General features: G+C 32.9%; 1 long non-coding RNA gene across 1 annotated transcript; it reads right to left on the bottom strand.

Moving 5' to 3' along the window:
* Positions 1 to 2,529: 2,529 nt before the first annotated feature.
* LOC108585870 lies at positions 2,530 to 9,971 on the bottom strand. The gene is made up of 2 exons (XR_001902415.3): positions 9,386 to 9,971; positions 2,530 to 3,137 (listed from the first exon to the last, which is right to left on the bottom strand). It is a non-coding gene; the product is annotated as an uncharacterized LOC108585870 (long non-coding RNA).
* Between the last annotated feature and the right edge of the window lie 473 nt (positions 9,972 to 10,444).

Raw genomic sequence — 10,444 nt, 5'->3', positions numbered from 1 at the left:
ACAGTTAATTTGATGCAGTTATGATGTAATACTGCATCTTTATATTTGCTTACATTTCTTTCAAATGTGAATGGCCTGATAGACAGTTTGTAAGTATTTGTGTGTGTAAGTTTTGATAAATTTTAACTTTTTATAATGTGTGTGTGTATGTTTTATGGTAATGATATAAAAACATTAGTATCTACATATATTTTATACATTCCTATCATACCGTTTTCTGATTTTTTTCAGTGTTTTTAGACTACATGGTTTGTGAGTTTTTTAAATTGTTGCAAAACTCTAAAACAATTTTCAAAATGTTTATTAAAACAGCACGTATAAATGGACCCATGCAATCCAATTTTGTGATTTTCAAAAGTCAACTGTGTATATGTCCTAATGAAGATTTATAGACTTTGAAGTTCAATAATATTGAATCTTGTTTAAAATTTTACCTTTGTTTTTCTTTTACATTTCTTAACTGCCCTGAGTTTTAGCTTGCTCATGTTTGTGACAAAGATATTCATTCCTTAGTTTGCTGTACATTTTCAGAAAAATAAACAATGAGGATAAAGCTCTTAGAACCATGTCAGACACAACAGGAGTTTAGAGGAGAAAAAAAAAAATGTCTTTTGTTTACTACACTCTGAGGTTCAGTTGCTGGGCTTGTAAGATAAATTAATAAAAGGTAAATTAATAGCATAAAAGTCTTATGTGGCTCACACCTGTCATCCCAGCACTTTGGGAGGCTGAGGTGGGTGGATCATAAAGTCAAGAGATCAAGGCCATCCTGGACAACATGGTGAAACCCAGTCTCTACTAAAATACAAAAATTAGCTGGGTGTGGTGGTGGGCGCCTGTAGTCCCAGCTACTTGGGAGGCTGAGGCAGGAGAATCGCTTGAATCCAGGGGATGGAGGTTGCAGTGAGCCAAGATCATGCCACTACATTCCAGCCAGGTGACAGAGCAAGACTCCGTCTCAAAAAAAAAGTCTTATTTTATTAACATTTTTATATATATGAGAGTATCACTAAAAGAAGAAAAAACCTACAGAAGTATTTGACTCAGAAACATATATACCATTTTAACAAAAGGTGATTAACTGTGGATAATTGACTAGACAAAAGAAAAGGAAGTTTTAACTTCTGGGGTTAGTAAATTGTGGGAAGGCCAATATATGTGGAAACCAATTAAATATAAGGATTATTTTAATAAACTTCCTCTGTGCAGACTAATTCCAGTGCTAGCTTCCTGTCTTCTCATGGCCACACACATCCTTGGAGACAGGATTTATGGCAGTCCTCATTTCCCAGAAGTTTCTGCTTTTAGTAAGACAAGGAAGGTCCCAGAGTTTTGTTTTTTTGTTTGTTTGTTTGTTTGTTTCCTGTATCTTTTGATTCTCAGTTACCTTCAGCTCAAAATAATTTATGTATTAAGGTGACATGTTTTAAGGTAGCATGTTCTGATATTTTTTACTTCAAGTGAATTTAATTTTAATATATGCTAATGTGATAGCACCATATAATTATTTTAATATGTTTTCTCTGATTATCAAAAGGAATTAATTTTGTTTTGGAGGAAGAGTTTCACTCTGTCATCCAGGCTGGAGTGTAGTGGTATGATCTTGGCTTACTGCAACCTCCACCTCCTGGGTTCAAGCGACCCTCTCATCTCAGCCTCCTGAGTAGCTGGGGTTACAGGTAAGTGACACGATGACCAACTAATTTTTGTATTTTTAGTAGAGATGGGGTTTCACCATTTTGGCCAGGCTGGTAACGAACTCCTGACCTCAAGTGATCTGCCTGCCTTGGCCTCCCAAAGTGCTGGGACTACAGGTGTGAACCCCTGCAGCTGGCCTGGAATTAAAATATTTAATGGACATTTAGATTCTTTCTTCTGTTCATATTCGATTTTTGTAGACTTTTTCTTGATTTATAAAAATTTCTTAGATATTTTGGGCATGGTTTCCCTTTTACATAACCTAAACTATTAGATTTTTCTCTCTACACATGATAAAAGGTATTTATAAAAGAGCAGAATTTATCACTGATTTTTAAAAATTCATAGAAATATGTTTGTACATTTTCTGTCATGAAATTGTTGTTTGAACTAAGCTTCATTTTTGAATCTATAAAATGCAGAGTTGTATCAAATTATTTCAAAAGGCTAAATTATGTGATGACAAAATACTGTTTTCTAAAATATTAGAGAAATATCAATTTTTATACAGTCTTTTTCATTTCAACAGCAACCAATACTACCTTTACTAAAGTTACGCCAGAGTACATTTTTTAAGCAGGGTATTTTAGCTCTAATTTTTTCATACTTGTAAAATGAGCATCGAAATACAGTAAAAACTTTAGGAAGAGATGTGCTTTTTTTTTTTTTTTCATTTTTCCAAAGCTATTAATAGATATTAATCAACTGATTTTACAGAGGAAAAATGTTTTTTAAAATCCTATCATATAATATCTAATTATTATTGAATTCAGAATTATTAAAACTTACTTGAAGTAGAAATATCTTTAAAAACAACTAGCATGTTTCTGAAAAATCATCACAGAATTAGTTTATTGGAAATTTCTGCAACATATATTTTCTTTTATAGGTTTTTACATATAATGCCAAGAAACAGCAGGAGATCTGTTAGAACTTGTGCTCTTCAAAAAACAGATTCTGAGACATATATTTCAGGGCAGGTAGTTTATGAGGGAGAGCTAGAGATATCGTAACTGTAAAGATTGAGGGAAGCAGAATTGGAAAGAACAAGAAATTGAGCTGCAATTTGGTTACAACAAGCACCCAGCAGATCACATGATAATACTGTACCTGGGCTGGTCCTTCAGTGATATCCCAAATCGGAATAAGGAGAGCCAGATTTTGTATCTCTCCATTGACCAGGCATTTGAATGAGGACTGAAGACCTGAACCACGACTAAAGCATTTTCTCTGTGCTGAGGTAAATTATTGAAGTGAGATTCAGCTATGGATTATCAACAGTCACATTTTGTAGTCAGTGGAGAAATGAGGGCCTCAGCCCTGAGGAGGAATCTGCACAGTAAATCTCTGATACTAGGTGAAAGCAGTAGAGTTGTTCCATGAAAAGATAGATGGCTTTTTATTGGTTTTGCTTTTAATGCCATTCTTCTGTAGAGGGTCTGTTAAAAGAAATAAGAATTATTTAAGTATTTAAAATGTGGACAGACAGGGTTGAATTTTAATCATATTTCCAGAGGTGTATATTTAGCCAAATGATTTAATTTTCCTTAGCCTCTTATGTAAAAATAAATTATTATAATATATACTTTAGAACATTTTAAAGATGTCAAAATAAAATGGTGTATGTAAAACTCGGCCAAGTGGCTAGAAGTTAATTTGTACTCTATAAATGGTATCCTTAATAAGATAATGTAAATCGAAGAAGAAATTTAGCTGCACAGCTATGACATGTAGCTAAATTACAATAATGCTTCTTAACATTTTGCTGATCACTTACTATGTGCCTGGCAACATGCCAGTTGCTCTACACATGATAATTTACTTTATGATCACAACAGCCATAAAAGACGAATACTTCTGGTTGTTTCCATTATTCAAATGAGTAAACCTTGGCACAGAGGGATGACAAGATATCACATCTTAGTAAGTGGTGAAGACTGGGTAAAAATTGAGGGCAACGGCCGGGCTTGGTGGCTCAGGCCTGTAATCCCAGCACTTTGGGAGGCCGAGGCGGGCGGATCACGAGGTCAGGAGACTGAGACCATCTTGGCTAACACGGTGAAACCCCGTCTCTACTAAAATACAAAAAATTAGCCGGGCGTGGTGGCAGGCACCTGTAGTCTCAGCTACTCAGGAGGCCGAGGCTGGAGAATAGCGTGAACCCGGGAGGCGGAGCTTGCAGTGAGCCGAGATCACGCCACTGCACTCCAGCCTGGGTGACAGAGTGACTCCTTCACCAAAAAAAAAAAAAAAAAAAAAAATTGAGGCCGACTAACTCCAGAGCTGATAAACCCATGTAAGAGTACATATATCCTTTTACTGTATATTGCTCTTGTTACAAAGCCTTATAAAATGGGAAAAAAATGATCTTGTGAACATAAATACTTGCAAAAAATTCACTGCTGTCATGACTTTGGCGTGGTTAGCAAGAAAGGGTAGCAGAGGCTGTAGAATATTTTTATATCATAACATTAGGAAAGCTATAAACCAAAAATACATATGCATGGTAAATATGGGGAAAATCACAACAAAGATGCAAGTACACATGGATCTTTTCTGGCTACCAGGATTACAGACTTCTTCTAGCATATACAGAGAAGTCACATGAAAATGGAACTTTCATTAAGTATCTTTCATATTGGACTACTTGTTTGTACTCTCTCTACCTGAAAAGGGTTTTATGAAGACTTTCCAAAGGGTAAATATGGAAACAGGAATAGCTTTAATAACATCAATTTCCAGATCCTTAACTTCCTCGAATACTCTTTCTTCCATTTTTATCTTCCCAAATACACTCATGCCATTGGCTGCTTCTTTCCCACTTCTTTTATGACTGTTTTTCTGCCACCATTCCTAGGGTCATCGTTTCTAAGCAAAACAGCACTTCACGGTACCAATCAAATGGAGGGTTCTAAATATTGGTATTGATCTCAGGAAGTCAAAGAGCCTAATTACTGAGTAATAAATCCTTTAGTAACTCAGATGTTTACATTTTTATTTAAATTAAAAGAACGTAATCAATTTGTCAGCTGATAAATCATAAAATGATCATTCGTGATAAATCACTGTGTCATTTTTGCCCTAAACCTCAAAGAAATTCCAAGTTTTTGTTGTTTACCAAGAACTAAGCCTTAGAACTTTTAAGTTTAATTTTACTGTATTTTATTTCATTTTTTCCCGGAGCTCCGTTCTGACAACTTGCAATTGATCCAACATTTGAAACCTTATGAAGGAGCCAGACAGCTTGGTTTTGAATTATAATCTTACAAATTATTGGCTGTGTGACTTTGTGTAAGTACCGTCACTTCTCTGTGCTTTAGTTTATGTTATGTAAAAGGTATGATAATAGTATCTATCTTGAGATTAATTTTTAAATATAAAATTTATATATCTGAAACAGCTGAGTGTTAGTTACCTTTATTACCATTGCAATTATTATTATAATTATTTGTATATGTTGAGCTCATAAAGCTCTTAGCTTTGCAAAATTGTCTGAGAAAGTTTGCTTTTCTTTGCATTCATTCCTTTACCTTGGGAAATTAACTTTTCTACACAATAATGTTTGTAAGGCATGAACCTGTAAAATGCTTAATTGGTGTTGCTTCAAAGTATAGAAATTGTAAAGTAGGAAATAATTGTATACAACTATCAAACCAATAATAAATGTCAATAAATATTCAAAGAGTATTAATATAATTTTCTTTTGATCTGTTCTTTATTTTCTTTAACTCTTCTCCAGATGAAGAAGAAAATGCTTTGTCAAGAAATTATTTTTTGGACTGAATTCATTTAGGAAAAGATAATTGTTTAGGAAAGAAATTGCTTTAACAGTTTTGCCTGCTACACAATGACTTGTTTGAATATATCCATAGGCATAGAGATAGAATAATAAAACAGAAAAATAAAGAAGAACCTGAAATTAATAAATACCTAGATATTAGTCAGGTTAGTTATGGATGTTGGCAGTTGATGGGTTATGTTACAAAGCACATAAATGTTGTATTTGTGTTACTGTGCCATTTAGCAGCCATATGCCAGCCGAGTCCATATGTATATGAGCATGAAGTCTCTGAAGGCACTGGTAATTGATTACAATCAATCTGTAAATGATATTTAGGTGATCTTTATGAGTTGCTTTCCTCTTCTCATCTTTCATGGTGTATCAGTGAAGCCTCTAAGTCATTGAATTGAATGACTTCAATTACATTACTCAGCAAGTTTAAAACAAATTTAATTTTCAGTAAAAATAAATGTGTATTTGTCTTGATTCTGAACTCCTTACCTCTAAAGAAATATGCCTCAAAATATATTCTAATAGCATTTATTGGCCTTTAGTGTCTAACACAATACATTGCTGTGTTAAATTGTTTACAGTTTTCAAAAAGCGTATTCTTTTTCTCTCCACACACACACATACACACACACACACATCTACACACATGCACACACACTTTATTCCCTGACTACACTTTTCTCATGAGCCACAATTTTAATTAAAAATAGTTTTCTTCAAGCAGGAAAATTTCTTAGAAAATGCTAATTGTCTGGTGAATATTTAGAGCACACATTGTTCATTTTGTCTAACTCTATGCTAAGAACATTATATTGGGATACTTTTACCCCTGTCCATTAAAATGTCATTTCACCTCATTGAGGAACATAAAAACCCATATAACTTTCAATTTATCCTACAACTATAGAAAAATAACTTGTTTGGATTAATATTAATTTTAATTAACTTGTTTCGATTAATATTAACTTTTAGCAAATATCTAATAGCTTCCAATTTTTTGATTGTTAGAGTTATATAAATAAAACACAATGAAAAAACCATTATTCTACCTAGGGTTTTATAATTAACTATAAATGGATCAATCTGAGCTTGATTGCTAGGAGTAAATTCACTCATCTGCAAAATGTACCTCCATTAATAATCGCAGAAGAAACCTGAGTGAAGTCTAGATTCCTTCTGTTGGAAATAATACCCAAGGAAGAAAATACAATCAAATGCTGGGGTTGGTATTTTGTCGGTGGAGACTGAGATAGAAGTATATAAATGAACTTTTAAACACAGCCAGGGACTGACCATTAGACCATCTAAATTAGATCATCTAAATACCATTTACAGATTGATTGAAGAAATTGGTTACTGTATTTCTTCTATTGCTTCAGCACCTCAAATTTTACTATAGAACTAGGATAATAAAATCCTAATGTCCAAAACCACACAGATTTAGAACCAAAACAACATTTTTGTTCTTTTTTCAATACAGTACCTCAGGAATTTGCTAAAATGCATAATATCAGGATTCATAGACAGATAATTGCATTTGTTTGATCTCAGGTGGGACTCAGAAAACATTATTTTAAAATTATCTTATCAGAAGATTCTGAAGCAGATGGTCCACGGAGAGTTTTTGATGATATATTTCTCTAGAATAATAATGTGTTTGCTTCGAGACACCTATTACACTAGGGATTTGTATCTTTAGTCCTAAAGACAGTGTCATATAATACTTTCTCAATAAATATTTTTGATTGAGTGAACAAATCTACGTACAATTATTTAAAATATATTGTTTGTTTCCAAATTAGAAGATGTAAACTAACAGCTTTATAAAAACCTTTCGGTCAGTCTCAAAATTGTGAATAATGTACTCTTAAAAATAAAAAAAATTGTGTTTTTTTATAACATTAAACTTGGATTTGCTTATAATTTCACAGAGCTTGATAATACATACAAAGTCTTCAAATGATTGAGGGGTGGTGGTAGTGAAGAAAGATTGTGCTGCACCGATCTCAAGAATAGAGCCAAGACCAATAATAAAGCTGTGCAAAATTAGTAGGCCAGTATTTACATAAATTGAGGATATTTATGTCAATATGTTTGCAGGCAGAGATTTTCAAAGGTCAAATAGACATTTGAATCTGTAATGAGACAAACTAGACTGCAAATTGTAATGTTTATTATCCTCCAAATGTGTGATTCCTCACCTTCATTTTTCCCCACCATCCGCCTGGAAGCTTTTAGCAACGTGTCCATAACTAGGAATAATAATTTTGTCTTTGAGAGACTTAATTTTTATAGCAAGAAACATAAATACGAGTGTTGGGGAAAAACTTGCTCTGCTCTTCTGGTTCATGCATCTAATGCTTTTCTCACTCCAGTGGCTGGATATAATTGGGTTTCTTCAGCCACATGTACACAACCAAAACTTGAGAATGACTCTGCTTGAATTGTCAAGTATGAAGACCCACTCAATGAAGACGCTATTGTGGCCTTAAAACAAAGTTAAACATACCATCTTCAACCCAAAGGACTTTCATCATATGGTAAAAACAAAACAGAACAAAACAAAACAAAACAGAACAAAACAAAACAAAACAGAACAAAAAAACCTGACCTTTTGACTTCATTATAGCAATTTCATGGATCATACTAACTTGTTAGAAAAGAGAATTATGGAGCCAGATTAACACATTTAGTATTTATTTATTCAAAAATAAGCCAACTGCATATTTTTGGCTTGTTTGCTTTTGTCTAGGAGATGGGACAGGTAACAATGTCGGGTTGGTAAGTTAAAACACTAAAAACAAATCTGTTCAAATATTTTAGATTACTAATGAAATGTGAGATACTTTACCTGAATAAAATTTATATTTCCATCATAGCATCAACAATCATGCTATGAACTACTTGACTTATTTTACTCATTTTCTAAGATCGCTCTATAGTACTTGCACTTATTTTTATAACCTACTACAATCTGCTCTGTTAAAGACTAGAGCCTAATACAATCTACTATATTTTCAGCGCTGAGAACATACATATTAACTACCACAAATTTTTAAAAAGCATCATCATGGCTGTGTCATTCTTTATTGCCAGTCCTTTGATGGACAAATAATTGCAAATATGTACACAAAAACTTATTGCAACTAATCATGTAAGATGACTACACGTATATTTAAAACTTACCCAAAAAAGCCTCTGAATAGCAATACATACTCTAATTCTCTACCATCTGTTAGTATGTTATGTCCTAGATGTCCTTATTTATCTTTCTTTTCCAAGTAAACTATAAAAATGTTTAGGACAATGACTGCTTTTTATTTATTCCATTAGGGAACCATAACTTACTACAACATAGGGCATGCTTTCTATCTTTTAAGAGATGAATTCATTTCCTTATTCTCTTTTTAAATCGTATGTTTTATATTTCAGCTATGTTTGCTTATTGATTCTAGTTATGAGATTTAAAAAAGCTTTTCATCTCAATTATGAAACATGCTTAGGCAAACATAAACTATTATATTTGTGGAAATAAATAAAATGTTCACAATAAATCTAAATCCCTATTTGAAGTAATCCTTAATTGCAGAAATTGAGCATTGTACATAACTAAAAACAATAAAAAAAATCTGAACAAGGAATATTCTACATACTGCGCGCCTGCTTCCAAACCATGCTACATTTTATAAAGTAGAAATATTTCCCACCATCCTGTTCTCAAAACGAAAGCTTTACATTGCTGTATTTTATCTTTTTAGTTTTAATTCCAGCAGAAACTGTGGCCTCTTCTGAGTGTGGCCTTTGAATTCACCAAGGCTCAACTAGATTCGCTCTCAGTAACCCAGGAGAAACTGGCACTTTAAATAACTAAAAGAAACAAAATCTTCAACACACCTGCGTGCATGGAAGCCGTTTTTCTCCTGTTAAGCTGACATTTCTGCGAGTTGACAGGCCTATCACTCAGCGCCTCAGACACTTCAAAGACCTCTCACAACTTGAGGAACGTCTGAAAATTGTTAATGTGAACGTCACGATGTCTGGTTTTACTAAGAATTGGTCATATCATTTATGTAATCATCCTGGGACTGTTCTACTGCTGAAAACAGCAAAATGTTCAAATTATATGAAGTGGGGCTGAACCACGGAATACATGTGATTTCCCATTCTTTAAAAAAACTACCAAAATAAATTTTGACAAATTGGAAAACAAAAAAATTTTAAAAATTGTCATTTAAAATTATGTATTTCACCTTATTTTTGCATAGAAATAAGCTTGTATATAATTTGTTTATATAGGCATCATAGGAGCATGGCAAGGTAAAGAGCCTATATAGGAAATTATCCTTGGTGGCTGCTCATATAATCATCTGAGTATTGTTTAAAACTATGGATGTCTGTTTCTCACCATCATCAGTTCTTATTTGATTGGTGTTCATGGATATAAAGTACTTCCAAGGTAATTCTAATTTATAGTCACTGCTGAGAACCATGCTCTCGGTGAACACCAAATAAAGCAAAGCAAATTATTCCAGTGGTCATTCCTTTGCAAACTGTCGTTTATTTATCTAATAAAATTATCATGCTTTGTTTTTTGACAGAAAATTTCCATAAAACATATATTAGTTGCTTCTTTTAATTTCTGTTTTGTTATTGTTTTATTGATTTGGGTTAAATATGGAACAAACATTTCATATAATTTTTATAGTTGATTATTTAAGCTTAAAAACTCTGCTATATTAATATTTCCTTTATCAAATATAAAAATAACAAGCGTAAGAAGTGAAATTTGCAAATGTAACTAATAAACAATAGCCAGTGGAAACTTTATTAACTTTTATGCACAATGTTAATAAGAAACGCCATTTTCCTCTTGCAATAAATAGTTTACCTGTTTATATAGCTTGAATTATTTCGTTTACCACAAAACTCCTATTCCACTTTATACCTGAGTGC

This window comes from Papio anubis, chromosome 3, assembly GCF_008728515.1.
Source record: "Papio anubis isolate 15944 chromosome 3, Panubis1.0, whole genome shotgun sequence".
NCBI classification, from domain to species: domain Eukaryota; kingdom Metazoa; phylum Chordata; class Mammalia; order Primates; family Cercopithecidae; genus Papio; species Papio anubis.
This window is presented reverse-complemented; position numbering and strand designations above follow the sequence as displayed.